Source organism: Protopterus annectens, chromosome 11.part0 (genome assembly GCF_019279795.1).
Source record: "Protopterus annectens isolate FY-2018-M chromosome 11.part0, PAN1.0, whole genome shotgun sequence".
In the NCBI taxonomy this organism is placed as follows: domain Eukaryota; kingdom Metazoa; phylum Chordata; order Ceratodontiformes; family Protopteridae; genus Protopterus; species Protopterus annectens.
In genome coordinates, this window is record NC_056745.1 from 37,288,662 (window position 1) to 37,304,743 (window position 16,082).

A 16,082-nucleotide genomic window follows, 5' to 3' on the forward strand; every position below is an offset into this window, starting at 1 on the left:
CGGGGGGAATTCCTGATTTTTCCATTTGCAAGTAGAATAAGTCTGAGAAATACATTATATATTATTAAATGTTACTTTTATATAACAGTTTTTAGAAAAAGTGGTACATTTATATTTTAAATTGTACTGGAGAGTTAAGGCACAAAGGAAATGATAACAGCGGGAACATTTATATGAATAAGAAAAGAATGAATCAATTCCCATGAAGTTCTACTACATACAGATGAAAACATTGTGATTAACTGTTTAGCTTTAATGTATTAATAAAGTTTAACGGATTAATTCACCCTTATTTTTGCCATCTGAAGTATCCATACTATAAGGGAGATTTTTTTCTTGTTCAAGTGACTTTCTGATTTCCCATCCACTGGTCTAAGTTGCCGTTGAGTATGGTTAGGAAAGGGCTCTGCTTCACATGGATGAGAAGCCTATTCCAGAGCACGGGGTTCTCTGAGATCTGTTCCTGTACCTCCAACATGTCCTATTTAAGACACAAGCAAACTGTAAATCCTTAAATCTAGTAGTTCTGGTGTTGTTCATTTTGTGGATATGAAAAAGGGCATTCAGATGAGATCTATGGATGCCTTGTATGCCAGGCATAAATCACCTCTCAACAGTGTGTAAGAAACAGAGTATAGGAAAAGGGCTTTGAGGTGATCTGCATAGGACATTTTTGTTTATGCCCTGTATTCTTTTTGTGAAGAACTTCTGTGGATGTTCCATTTGTTGCATGTGCCTGGTCAGGTACATACAGAAGGGGGCATTATATTCAATGATGTGTCTAATGATGGCAGGATGACTTCCCTGGACCTAGATGGCATATGCTTTTACTTATACTTTGAATGACATAAAATAACTTTCTTATAACCTTAGACATGTTGGTTGAAAGCCAGGTTGCTATCTACACAAGTCCCCATATCCCTGGCCAGTGTGTCTACTTTTAGGGATGTATTATCAATGATGTAGCTTCCCTGGGTGGTTGACTTCCCAAAAGGTACTTCTGTGCATTACTTGGCATTGCATTTTAAGCCATGGCTTTGGCACCAGTCATTTGCCTATGTTAGACCTTCCTGTAGGATGTTATCCTGGGGGTTTCTTTGATTTTCCTAACTTGTAAGACAGATGCCTTTGACATTTACCTAGACTTCTGAAAAATAAATGCCAAAGAGGAGTGGACGCAGCACAGAGACCTGAGGGTCTCCACTGGTATCAGGCCTCTTTGTGTAAGTGGTCTCTCCAATCCTAACTTCCTGGGTCCTGCATTTCAGCTAGCTAGTTATCCAGTGAGTTACATAGGGGTTTATGTCTAATTCCATGAGTTTGTTTATATTTATTGAGTGGGATATTGTATCAAATGCCTTAGGTAGATCAAGGTAGGCAGTATGCACCATTTTGCCCTGATCGATTTTCTTGGTGACCTTCTTAACAAAGTCCACGAGGTTCAGTAGGCATGACCTGCCTTTGACAAACCAAAACTGGGTTGGGTACTGTGGCTGAAGGTTTCCTATGTCATTATTAATCATTTCCATGATAATTCCTTCCTTGGATTTGTACGAGTCTAGTTAGGCTAATAGGTCTGTCGGTCCTGGGATCCACTGATGGTCCACCCTTCTGCAGAGTGATGCCCAGAGATTATGGCTGAATAGTGATACAAGTGGCCCTAATAGGTCATATTTCAGACTATTTAGCAGACATCTTAGAATATTATCATGGCCCATCAAAGCTGTTTTTTTGGCCTTAGACAGCACATATAAGACCTGACCCCTACTTATAGTTGGAGGGATTATGTTAGATAGTATTTCCTGAAGGGCAGCTTGTGATGAGAGGGTGGTAAAGTTGCAGATGAATTTGTCAGCCAGATGATTTGCTATGTCTCCCAGTTCTATGAATTTGGCTCCATTTTCCAACAGTTCAGCACACTCTAGTGTGCTGACTTCGAAATTTTTGGCCGTATATAGTGGTATAATGACCTCTCTGGACCTAGATACCATGCCATTGCTTATAAGTTGATCAACATAGAAAGATTTTCCTACTACATTGGACATGTGTTGGTGGAAGGCTAGGTTACTGTGTACATGAGTTCCCAGATCTCTGACTACTGAATCACCTTTTAAGGGTGTTTTCTTGAGCTGGGATCCACTGCAGGTCACTGCAGCTGGACACCACTGGTGCATGACCTGGGAGTGAGGACTGATGGCAACAGAGTCAAAGAAAGATTTGGGGATGCTGATGACATATAAACTGGACCACCATCTGTAGGCTGGGAGAGCAGTTGGTACAGTAACCAGAATGCTGAGTTTTATCTCAGAAGCATATGTTCCAGAAGTAAATAGACAATGCTGCAATTCGGCCAGGCCCTGCTCAGGCCACACCTTAATTAATGAGAATGGTCTTGAGGGCCATCCAAAGAGAGGGGCATGAGGCTGCAAAAGGAGTCCAGACAAAAACCTCTAGCAGTATGCATGGGGGAACATGATGAGGGTACATGAGATCATGTGAGCGAGATGTGGAAAGGCCACTATGAAGAGGAAGAATATGGTGGAGGAAGGCACTCACAGGTAGCAGACTGCAGGGACCACCTTCTCCCTGGATCTATGAAAATACTCCATCACAGACAGTATTGTGGGCCCATGGAATGGACTGATGTAATATGAGAGGAAAAGGAACCAACTGATGCATTCAAAAAGACAAGAGACAGGTAGAGAAAAGGTGAGTGGGAAGAACTGGAAGTAGGGCAGACTATTAAATGTACTTAAAACAAAAATCTGGATAACATTTATCTCATTCTACCTTCCATCAAATGTAATGCAACATTCAAGATGATATTGTCAAACTATCATATGCTACCAGTTCTAACAAAACAAATAGGACTTTAAGCTAAGGTGGGTACCAACTCAATGAATTATCTGGAAATTTTATTGTTGGTAATTTCTATCCCCACTGTTTGCTGATCTGTAGCTTCCTCTGATCAGATTGTCACCCACTTGTTTGCCCTGCAGAACCATTTGTACCCCACATACAGAGGGTCTCAGTTTCTACCAGAGATTTGCCTTAAAGGAGTCACCTTCTTAGTGTCATTAGTTTACATGGGAAGAGGCATCAGGAGGGGAATCATTACCCAAAAGCACATATGAAGGGTAGTATGGAGGGTAGGTGCTTTTTATGTTGAGCACTAATTCCTACCACTAATTCCTACCACCCCATGACAGTTGTCAGCAGTGCCCACAATACTAGTCCTGCATTTACATATTTCTGGGCATGATCAGTCCAACTATTGTGCATGCTGCCATGACATACATACCTCTAACTCAACCCAATACCTGATGCTGGTAACTCCAGCTATGATACTCAACTTCTATTGTTGGTAACTCCAGCAGAGGGCCTGGTTGTCTCTCCATTCCATGTAGGTTGGCTGGTGTCAGCAGCTCACATCTACCCTTCTCAGTTGTCTCCTTCACTTTACAGAGTACTAATTAATCCCATGTCATCCTGACTGTAGTCCATACTTCATCCTCCTGTGTCAAGACATGGGCTTCAAATTGTCTGGGAACTTTCCAAACTAAAAAAATTAAATCATGCTCAAGAAACTGGACTTCCTGACACTGGAGAAAGATGGTAAACCTGAGCTTTGTCACTTGCAAGTATGTTGAGATTTGCCCAGTAGCAATAGAGCTTGAAACACATAGAAGATTCTAGCATTTATCTTCAAGGGACAAAAACGGTGTCATATTTCTTTCCCACGTGTAAGATATTGGATCAGGCTACAATGAGGAGTGCAGCTTGACTCAGTATATTATAACCAAATATTTTGGAATGGTTGTCTGTGTGGGACTTGCTGCATCACTGACATTTCCAGGAGAAAGCACAGTATGCTTCTGATGATGTGAGGTATGCTATGCCAGGAGAAGTAAGGCAGTGAATGTGTAACATAAACATATGCCAGCATAGCCAGCTGGAGTTTTTTGAAGAATTATATGTCATTTGTATATCAAGCTGATTTGTACAGGTGCTGGTATTGAAAATGTATTTGTAAAGAAGCTTGTGTTAAAAAAAGTACCAGCAGTGAGTCCTGCCAGACAGAATAGAAATACACCTGTATGTCAGACTGTATTGTAGCCATTGAAATGAATATATTGTAACAGAGGATACTGGAAAAGAAGAGATTAATCTCAGTCCAGCTAACTTTGAAAAATAGTCTGAAATTAAATTATCTGGTTTAGGCCATAAACATTGTATCTTACCATTCTGACTGCAGCAAGAGATGAAATGCCTATGAAAAACAGGAATATGAATCCTATTGTATTGTCCTTAGGGGTGAAGTAATTGCTACCCCGGAAGTTTGGAAGTTTTGAAATGGATTTATAGCTTCCAGATACATATTTTTTTTATCTCTCAACTCTTTGATAAGTGACAGGTCATTCATAAAGCCGAGGTCCTTATATTTGCATATCTACATTCTACGTGTTATGTGTAGTAAACTGCCATTCATTTCCATGATTCATAGACATGTTTCACAGTAAAGAGCGGCAGCATACAGAGCACTGCTAGCTCCTTCTTTGAATGGCATACAGGAAATCATAGTACACAGAGATATACCATGTGCACCAGTTCTTCACATGTTGGATATGCCATCTGTGCCAATACTGCTGATGTGGGATATACTATATGTGACAGTACTCCAGGCGTGAGATATACTATATGTGTAGTACTCCAGATGTGGGATATACTATATGTGACAATACTGCAGATGTGGGATATACTATGTGCACATATAGTTCAGATATAGGATATACTATATGCTCCAATACTTCAGATGTCAGATATACTATGTGCATCAGAACTTCAGATGTGGGATATACTATGTACAACAGTACTCTAGATGTAAGATATATTATGTGTGACAGTACTTTTCAGATGTAGGTTATACTATCTGGGGCCTACTACTTGCACAGAGCTACAACAGCTGGGTATTTTAACTCTTCACACTCTAACGTGCCTGTAACTGGTAGAACAGATTTCTGGAATATCCTGGACAAGAAAAAAGGAGAAAGAGATTTCAGAGAACAAGGAAAAGGGGTTACAGAACAGGTATCTATGTAAAGTTAAAAGCAAACCCCTACAGGCTTGTGCTACCAACTATACTGCTAGCTAGTGTGAGATCACTGGACAGCAAGATGGACTACCTGAGACTGGAACTCTCCAACAAGAACAAGATGAGAAATACTTGTTTATTTTTGATTACTGAAACATGACTGCATGACAAGATAAATGACAGTGCAGTAAGCTTAGAGAGTTTTACACTGTTTCATGCAGACAGAAAACGTACACTGTGTGGGAAGGCCACAGGAGGTGGAGTCTGCATCTATGTTAAGAAAAGATGGTGCAGCAACTGTGAAATCACACTGTGACACTGCTGTGAGCTGTGACATCATACTATCACACTGCTGTGAGCTGTGAAATCATACAATCACACTGCTGTGAGCTGTGACATCATACTATCACACTGCTGTGAGCTGTGAAATCATACTATCACACTGCTGGGAGCTGTGAAATCACACTGTCACACTGCTGTGAGCTGTGACATCATACTATCACACTGCTGTGAGCTGTGAAATCATACTATCACACTGCTGTGAGCTGTGACATCATACTATCACACTGCTGTGAGCTGTGAAATCATACTGTCACACTGCTGTGAGCTGTGACATCATACTATCACACTGCTGTGAGCTGTGACATCATACTATCACACTGCTGTGAGCTGTGAAATCATACTGTCACACTGCTGTGAGCTGTGAAATAACACTGTCACACTGCTGTGAGCTGTGACATCATACTATCACACTGCTGTGAGCTGTGACATCATACTATCACACTGCTGTGAGCTGTGACATCATACTATCACACTGCTGTGAGCTGTGAAATCATACTGTCACACTGCTGGGAGAACTTAGAGTCCCTGTCCATTAAATGTAGACCATTTTACTTACCCAGGGAGCTGAATGGGGTCAGTGTAACAGTGGTGTATATCCCACCTAGTGCTAATACCACTGAGGCTCTAAATAAACTATGCAATCACATGGGTGAGCTACAGAGCAAATATCCTGACTTTGTACACATGGCAGATGGTGACTTTAATAAAGCAGATCTGAAAGAAGTACTCCCACACTACCATCGGTATGTGGACGTGTCGCTTGTCTGGTCAGGATAAAACAGACAAGTGGATGTGGGTTCTGTTCAAGCAGTTTTATTACACAAAAACACATCAGAAATGAGGCTTTCTAACTTAAACTTAAATAAACTTATAAACAAACTGACTATTACATTCATACATGTTAACACTCTGCCTGTTGTCTCAGAATGGCACTGTTTCCTGCACGTGCTCTATATTTATATGCACATGCTGTATCTGGAAACCCTTCTTAAAGGTACATACACATGCTCTGATCTACATCCTCCCTCTTTCAGAAATAGTCCTTATTATGAAATGACATGCAGTTTACAGAAATTACCTTTTTTCCACATAATTTTTATTGATATTTATAAATACAGGTGTAACAAAACTATTAAACAATGAAAATAAACACAACTATATACAGTGTCCATAACAAATATGCTTTTGTTAATATATTCACATTTTATCTAACAGTTTTTTAAGTTTTAACCAGGCCAGGTGTTTATGTGTCACTCTTCATGTTCTTGAGGTTATAGTTAACAATTTGGGGCAATGATAGAAATTCTACAAATGATAGAATGTTTTTACTTTTCCAATTTGAGGTAATAATTTTTCTTGCTATTGCAAGGAGGGACCAGAGAAGGTGCACTTGTGTTCCTGGAATGTCCGCTGGTATCGGTGCATTAAATAATAACAGTGAGTCAGTCACTTCACATCTATCCGACCACAACGCTTTTATAAAAGATTTAAATTCCAGGCAGAGAGGAATTACAGTTTTGCACTCTATAAACATATGCGCCCAGTCTGCACACACTGCTTCTTCACATTTCCAACATTCAGAAATTTCATTCCCAACATCACTGCTACAGAATTGAGCTTTTGACATGCAGTTATACACAACTAATCATTTGACATGCAATCATATGACATCAAACAGATATAAAACAATTATGTCCAAGCTGCTGTGTATTTTACACTAGGTCTTGAAATGCAACCTGACCATGTAATACAAAAGTCAGAATTGGGTCTAGCAATGGGGACTGTCTTCAAGGAATGTTCAACTTTGGGGACATCTGGGACATCTTCAGGAACGAGAATGGATACTTCAACATATTCCTCAGTAAGAACATTGTCTGGGTTGATCTGAGATCTAGAGTCTGTATCACAGGTACGATGCTGCGATATCGTTTCTGATACAGGAAGAATATATCTGCTGTTTCTCCTGTAATCTATACCATCAGATTCCACTAAGTAGGATCTCAGCTCAGTACATATACCTCTCACTCGACCAATTCGATCAAACCAATTCACCTTTTGTATCCTCACTGTCTCTCCTTCTTTTAATGGATGAAGAAATCTGCTCCTTTTGTCATGGCTGGATTTCTGAGAAGAACGTGTCTTAAAAAGTTGGGCTTTGATTGCGCTGTTTTTTTTAGCATTTGGCACCAAAAAACTAGAACTGATAGGCAAGGTTGTTCTGATTTGCCTAGATAAAACACAATGAACCAGCAAACTGCAAGTGTGTTTTAATAGCGTTATGGTACCTGAAGGCTTTGTGGCCGAGGTACCAGAATACTATTAAAACACACGTAGTTTGCTGGTTCATTGGGTTTTTCGTGGATTTTTATATTGTTTTCAGTTTGCCTAGATAAAATCTTTGAGCAAGTGATCCTAGCAGATTGTCATGGTGTACATTGCTGAGATTGAGTAAATTCAAGAAGATATCAGTATTGTCACTCTTTGACCCTTCTAGTAATTGCTTTGCACTCTGTACTGCATGTTCAACAAGTCTGTTTGACTGAGGATATTCAGGACTGCTAGTAACATGGATAAAGTCCCACTCTTTAGCAAATCTCTAAAACAATTGACTGGTAAACTGAGAGCCACTGTCTAAAATAACTCTGTCTCAGCTACCATGGACTGAGAAATTATGTTTCATCTTTGTGCTAACAGCAGTGCCAAAAGTGTGTAAAGAACAACGAGGTTGGTTCCCAAAATGGATTTAATCCAATAATACAATACTTCAGCATAAAACACTCAGTATGTGTAAAAACTTCAGAAAAGCGTAACACACATGAATCAATGTCTTTTGCTAGAGAAGGCCAAAATACTAGTCCTCTCGCCTTTCTTTTGGTAGAGTTGGAACCTGGGTGGCCACGATGTAAAATTTGAAGGTATTCACATTGTAAGGAAGTAGGGACAACAAGTTTTGGAAATCTGAATGAAGATGATAGCATCTTCTATCAGCATCTCATCTCTGTATGGAAAATAAGGTTGCACTTCTGGCGGTACACTAGATTACTTTGATGGCCATCCTACATTGATGAAGTAGTTGAACATTTGCTAAATAGGATCAGTCTTTGTATGATTTCTCAGCTCATCAAGTCTCATGGTATAAAAATCATGCACTTTCATAACATCAAAGTCAAAATTCTCTGCATCAGGCTGTTCCATAGTATTCCTGAGTGATCTGGATAAGGTATTAGCCAGCTAAAGAAGTTTACCTTTTGTATAGACCATTTTGAAATTGTACTTTTGTAATTTAAGCATCATTCTTTGTAGTCTTGCTGGAGCTGAATACATAGGCTTCTTTAAAATAGTCAGATCAAAACCATCAAGAGACAGCACATGTCAATGCTGTATATTAAAATCTATAAATTTATTGTAAGCGCTTCTGATTTGTTCAACCAACGCTTCTTCAGACAATTAAAACATTATAATCACTCATTCAACATTTAAAGTAAAATGTACCAGTCAAAAAAAAATTTCACATACGTCACAATGATCTATATATACATTATAAATGATCAAAACGTGAGTGAAAATTAATCAATATACCTAAAACAACTATTTTTTTTAAAAAAATCCTTAATAACCCCATCTCACTTAGAATGTATTGGTAGGTATTCTCAAAAGAAAAAAAGCTCAATCCTAATGAAAAACACTGTGCAATTCTCAATTAGTAGTCAAAAAATGGCATTGCCCATATAAGTCAAGCACATATGTGATGAAAACACAATGACCTTAAAATAGATCTAAAGCAGGAAAAAAATAGGTATAACAGACCCTGCTCTGAGACCAACAGTCTCAGGGAAGGGTTGATTAACAGAGTTTATGTCGATCTATTTAGAAAAGATGTTGAAACTCATAGTGGCCAATACAGAGATGGCTCTTAGATACATTTGCATGTGAAAATTTTTGATTGGTACAATTTATTTTAAATGCTGAATGAATGATTATAGTGTTTTAATTGTCTGAAGAAGCATTGACTGAACAATGTGAAAGTGCTTACAATAAATTTATAGAGTTTAATATATAGCCCTGGCATGTGTGTTGTCTCTTGATGGTTTTGATCTGATTTTTATTTTATGTATCATTGAGACAGCTTCATCCTTACAACGCTGTTTTTTGTACTGCTGATTTCTTTAAAATAGTCACTAGAGGTTGATGGTCTGCTTCTATCTGGATTGCTCGCCCATAAACATAATCATGGAACTTCATACATGCGAACACAATTGCCAAAAGTTCCTTCTCAATTTGAGCATACTGTATCTCAGTTTGGTTAACGGTTCTATATGCATAGGCAACAGGTCTGCCTTTCTGAGGAATAACTGCACCAAGACTGAACTTTGAAGCATCACAGGAAAGAATTACTAGTTTGTGGACATCATAGTATCTTAATGTATGCAGATTAGCAATTTGCTGTTTGAGGTTATCAAATGTTATGTGGTGTGGTTCTAACCATGACCATGCAGCATTTTTGTGTCAGCTCTCTTAAAGGTACCAATAACTCACTAAAGTCAGGGATAAAAGTGCCCAAATAGTTAACCATACCAAGTAAATCCTGTGGAGCATGGACATTGTCTGGAGCTGGCATCTCAAGAATGGCTGTTTGTTTCAAAATATCTGGTCATAAGCCTGTACTTGTAAATAAATGACCTACATACGTAACTTCTGGTAGTCTGAATTTCCACTTCAGAGGACTGAGCTTTAAATTCACTTCATGTGTTCTATCCAGAACTTTCCTGAGTTTCGGTCATGCTGTTCCTCATCATTGCCTCCAAGTAAACAATCAACTATTTTTGCACATGGGTAGCCTGAACAAATTGCTCCATTGCACACTGAAAGACTTCATTGGCAGAATTTTTTTTCCAAAAAGTATCTTGAGGAATCTGTATCTACCAAACAGGGTACTGAATGTAGTCAGTAGTGAAGATTTGTGATCAAGCATCACTTGCCAAAATGAGATCCTTGCATCTAAGACAGAAAAAAACAATGGCATTTGGCATGAGGGCAGCAGTCTCCTCAACTGTACAAATAGGATGATTAGGTCTTTTTAATGCCTTGTTCAAGTCTCTTGGGTGAATGCATATTCTAATTTCATCTGAATTTTTCTTATGAGCAGCTACCATGGAATATACCAACTTGGTTGATTCTGTGACTGGACAAAAACCACCTTGCTTAACCCTTTTGTCTAACTGGACCTTGACTTTGTCCTGCATAGCTATTGGAAGTCTTCTTGCTGGTCTGACCACTGGACTGACCTCTGGGTCTAACTTCATGGAGTACACAAATGGATGTTTACCTAGGCTGTCATTGAACACATCAGCATACTCTGAGAAAATAGCATCACCTAAGCTGGAATATGTCACCATACTATGGAAAATATCACATATAATCCCTCTCCACAAGGGAGGCCAGTCTAAAGATCTCTCTAATTATTTGCCCATTGCCATTCTCTCACCCCTAGCCAAAATCTTAGAGAAACGTATCCATAAGCAGCTCCTAGACCACCTCACTACAAATAACCTCTTACTACTACACAGCACGGCTTCTGTCCAAAACACAGTACCTCCACAGCCCTCATAAGTTTCACTAACGACATCAATCTCCTCAAAAACAATGGACAACTACTTTATACTATATTCCTTGATACGTCCAAAGCTTTTGATACAGTATCCCACCAACTACTACTCAACACTCTAGCCTCCTTCAACCTCAACTCTACAGCTCTCAACTGGTTCTTTAACTACCTTACTAATTGACAACAGGCAACTAAATGGGATAATAAACTCTCCACACTCCTCCCAGTCTCTGTTGGGGTTCCTCGAGGTTCCATCCTTGGCCCTCTCCTTTTTATTATATTCACAAATGGTCTAAACACTGCCACTAAATCTGCTTCTATCATTCAGTATGCTGGCAATGTTACTCTTATTTGCTCTGCTCCCACACCCCAAAACCTCCAAGATAAACTGCAAAAGTCATTTCTAGATATTGAGAATTACCTAAATGAACTTCAACTCATCCTAAACCCAAACAAAACAAAATTAATTATCTTCTCTAACAGGAAATCCAAAGAAAAACCAGCTTCTCTCTCCATCCACTCCACTAATGGCACTATAATAGAACCAGTTAACCAAACAAAACTACTTGGTGTCATGGTAGACAACAACCTAACATTCAATAAACACATATCACTCACAATAAAGAAAGTTCACATCAAACTTGGTGCACTATATAGGGCCAAACTTTACCTTACTCAAAATGCCAGACTACCCACAGCCAGATCCCACCTCCTATCTACTCATCTTCTCTACTGTTCTCAACGTTTCACTAACCTGCACAAGTCTGATTTACATCTACTTGATTCCTGCTATAACAAAACAGCAACATTTGGACCCATCATTGCCTTGCTCTTCAAAAATTACACTGGCTTGAATTTCCCAATCTGTTATTGGTCAATCAGCTCACCACTGCCCACTGTATTATCCACAAACCTGAAAACTTTCCTGGACTGTCCAACCTAGTGCAACTAAATGCCAACCCCAGGACCCTTGCATCATCCAATAAACTTATACTCAAGGTTGCAAAGTCCCATAATAACTTTGGTGACTCCCTTCTCCTTCAAAGTAGCCAAACAGTGGAACCTGTTACCTCAGAATATCTAAAAAACACAGATCATTTTTATTTTACATTTGTTAACCGGGGGTGTCTGACTGAGCCGAAAAGGCCCTTTTTCAGCAGAGGCCCAGGGAGAAAAGCTCCACATAGAAAAATTACAGATACATTTAGACATGATCAGCATACACACAAATTACAAAAGACAGGTTTTTACAGTGGTATGCAGCACATCAACAGTTACAGTGGAGAGAACAAAGAAAAAATATTAATTTAAAAATAAAGGTACTTAATAGGTTTGTGGTGTACAGCTGAAATACGGATCATATGTAGAATACATACATAGTACACAGGTACAGTACATACATTGTAGATTAGCCAGTGTTTGTGAGAATAGTTTTCAATCTTAATCAAGTACTCTAGGTTTAGTATGTGTACCTTATCTGCTTTCACTAGCCTGTGGAGCAATCATGACACTGCCAACTTTGCTTGAGATGTTGCCTGATGAGGTCTTTAAAGGCCCTTTAAAGCTGTTGGTGACTTCTAGTAGTAGTTTGCTTGATGATCTAAGAGGCCTTTTGGCTGAGTGATGTTGTACTACGTTTTTGAGGGCAGGACACATATTGGGGTGGTAATAGAATGACAGAGGCAGAGCTAATTGTAGGTTAGGAGGTTGGGCAGTTCAAGCCAGTGGAGCTGTCACAAAGCAGTACAGTGATGAGTTCTATAATAGCAATTTTCAGCAAAGCAGGCAATTCTGTTATAGTAGGCTTCCATTTTGCTTAGTTCAGTTTTGTTGAGATTAGTCAGAATGGGAGATGCATAGAGTAGGGTGGATAGAAGTTGGGAGCGAGCAATGGCTGAACTTGTGTTGTTGGTAAGAAATGGTTTGATACGGTAGTGATCCCAGTTTGGCATGTACTTTTTTAATAGTTAAGTTGAGATGACTATCAAGTTTTAGGTGGGAGTCTATGGTTATTCCCAATAGCTTAGCCTGTGCCACTGGAGCAATTGGAGTATCATTTGTGGAGTAGACAGTGAATTGACTGTTATCAGTGTTTGTGTTAGAACTGGTTATAATCATAAGCTGAGTTTTCTTTGGACTAAGGATAGGTTGGGCTTTGGTTAGGTACTTTTCAACATCAGAGAATGCTAGCTGAGTTGTTTGCAGGAGGGTGGGAATGTTTTGTGCAGCACGGATTAAGGTAGTGTCATCTGCATACTGAATTATAGATGCATGCTCTGTAGGTATGGAGGTCATTTGTGAAGATTGTGAATAGTGGTGGTCCTAAGATACAACCCTGTGAAACTCCTATAGTTATGGGCAGCTGAGGAGAGAGAGAATTTTCCCATTTCACAGCTTGGTACCTATCAGTTAAGTAGCTTTGGAACCAGGTAAGAGTGGAATTTGATAGGTGATACTGGTTTAGTTTGTTTAGCAGGATTTGGTGCGAGACTGTGTCAAATGCTTTGGACATATCCAAAAAAAGAGTTGACACTTGTAGGCCTTCATTTTTGAGATGGTTTACTGTGTCTGTGAAGCAGAGGATGGCTGTAGTGGTACTATGAGCAGGTCTGAAACCATGCTGAGTAGGTGACAGGATGTTGCTGTCTAGCAGATATTTTAGCATCTGGGTATGGATGCATTTTTCTAGGATTTTGGCCAGGGGGAGAGTAAAGTAATGGGTCTGTAGTTATTAAGTTCAGTGGAGGTCCCGCCTTTATGTATGGGTGTAATACAGGATATTTTTCAGAGTTTGGGCACATAGTTTTCAACAATTGATCTGTTTATGAGACTGGAGACTGGGATAGCAATAGCATCTGCTGTGAGTTTCAAGAAATAGCTGGGGAGTAGGTTGGCTGCTATTGATGAGGTTTTTAGTTTGGAGAGCATGCTTGTGATTGAAGTGGTGGAAACTGTTTAGAGGGTAAAGCTTGTATTCGTGTTATTTGTGTTGGGGGGGGATAGTGAGGAAGGAACTGTCTGATACTAAGGATAGAATTGAGTTCACAAAGTGGGAGTTGAATTGTGTTTCGATGGGAACTTTAGTGTCAGGGGTGGTTGGTTTGGGGCTAGCCTTTTGGGTGGATTTTAGTAGCTGGTTTACATTTTTCCAAAATTTTTGGGGGTTGTGTTGATATTTAGTTTGTAATGTCGTGTAGTAGGACTTTTTGTCCAGCCTAATGCATTTTTTTGCACAGTTGCGGAGTTCTTGGGTCTTAGTTAGGCTTTGTGTTTCTTTGTTTTTTTTATAGTAAAACCAGGCAGTGTCTCTGGACTTGAGGATTTGTTTGGTTTCTTTACCGAGCCAGGGGTTTGTAGAGGTTCTAACCTTGATTTTGCGCAATGGAGCGACAATGTCTAGGTGTTGTATAAATGTTTTGTTGAAATATGTCAAGTGGGAGGGTTTTTAGGGGGGGGGTCCAGTCACAGTTACAGAGTTAAATACTGAGGACCTCAGGAGAGAATTTTTTTGTGTTTCTAGTGGATATATAGTTAGTGGTTTTGCATATGCTTGTCCTACTACGTATAAAGTATATTATGTTATGGTCACTTAAGGTGTCTGGGAGACTGCCTGCGTGGGGGTATAATGTGGGGTTGTTAGTTAGGACCCAGTCAAGGATGGATTCCTTTTTTAGATTTTTTATCACATCTAGTTGGAATTTGGACTAGCTGCTGGTAGCCATGGGGATTTATTAGATTACTTGGTGGTTCTGATATGCAGGTGAACAAATCTAGGTTGAAATTCCCCCAAATAAGGGTTTCTTATGAGTTTGTGGAAGAACACCAAGATAAGAAGTCTTCAAGGCTAGCAGGTGTATTACCAGGTGGAATATAGATCACAATTGTGGTGATGACCTTTTGAGGGGGAAGTTGAAGTTGTGAGACAAATATGTCCCAATTATTGGGGGAGGGGTAGGAGTTTGATAATTGACATACAGTTAAGTTGGACTTATACAGTAAGGCAGTTCCACCCCCTTTACGAAGTGGTCTGTCTTGTCTAATGATATTGTAGCCGGTAGGGAGAACTTCTGAGTTAGCTATGTTTTTATTTAGCCAGATTTCTGTTAAAGCAACTATGTCAGGGGAGTAGTGTGCTATTGTGGCCTGGAGTTCAGGTATTTTATTTTTGATACTTCTAATATTAATATTTAGCATTAAAAGATGGTTGGTTTTGCTGCTGTTGTTGATTTGCCCAGGGATAAAGATAGTGGGGTGTTATGTTCTGACATTTGTGTTGGAGCAGTTTGTGTTGGACAGGATGGATTTGGGCCTGGGTTGGGATGAATATCCCCACTTATGGTGAGCCTGGTGTTAAAATGTTATACAGATGTTGGAGTTTGGTGAGGAGTGTGAGAAAATAGTGTTTTTTGGAGTAGGAATGAGAGTATATGTGTTTAGTTCTGAATTGGTCCGTTATGTAGTTCTTGAACAATTGTGGACAGATATTATTATAATGTGTGGTGTCTGTATATGACAGTGCATAATGTAGTGTTGTGCTACTAAGTTTAGGGATATTGCTAGAGTGATAACTTGTGGCGTTATAAAGAAATTATGAGAAGACAGACTAGACTTAGTTGTGTGATAGTCATGGTTATAAAGTTTAAGATGGTACTAGGTGGGGGTCTGAATAGGAATTATAGGGTTGCACTATATGTGGATGGGTAAGTAGTGTGGATGATGTAAAAAATGCCTAATGGGAATGAGAGTGATTGGGAGTATTTTTTGTGGAGCAAGTTGGTGTGGTATAATGTGATCTGACTTGAGGGGCTGTGATTGGTGGAGGTGATGTGAGAGTGAGCTGTGGGTGTGGCTGTGATTACTATAAATGCAGAGGTAGTGGGGGCGGGAGGGAATAGGGGGCAGGGCATGGGAGCGGAGAGAGCCTGAGCGTTAGCGAGGGAGAATGGAGCAGGAGAGAGCACACCAAGACAAGAGTAAAAAGTAAGTATTACTTTACAAATCTGAACACTTTAAACAAATTCCTGAGGTCTAATCTCTTACCAA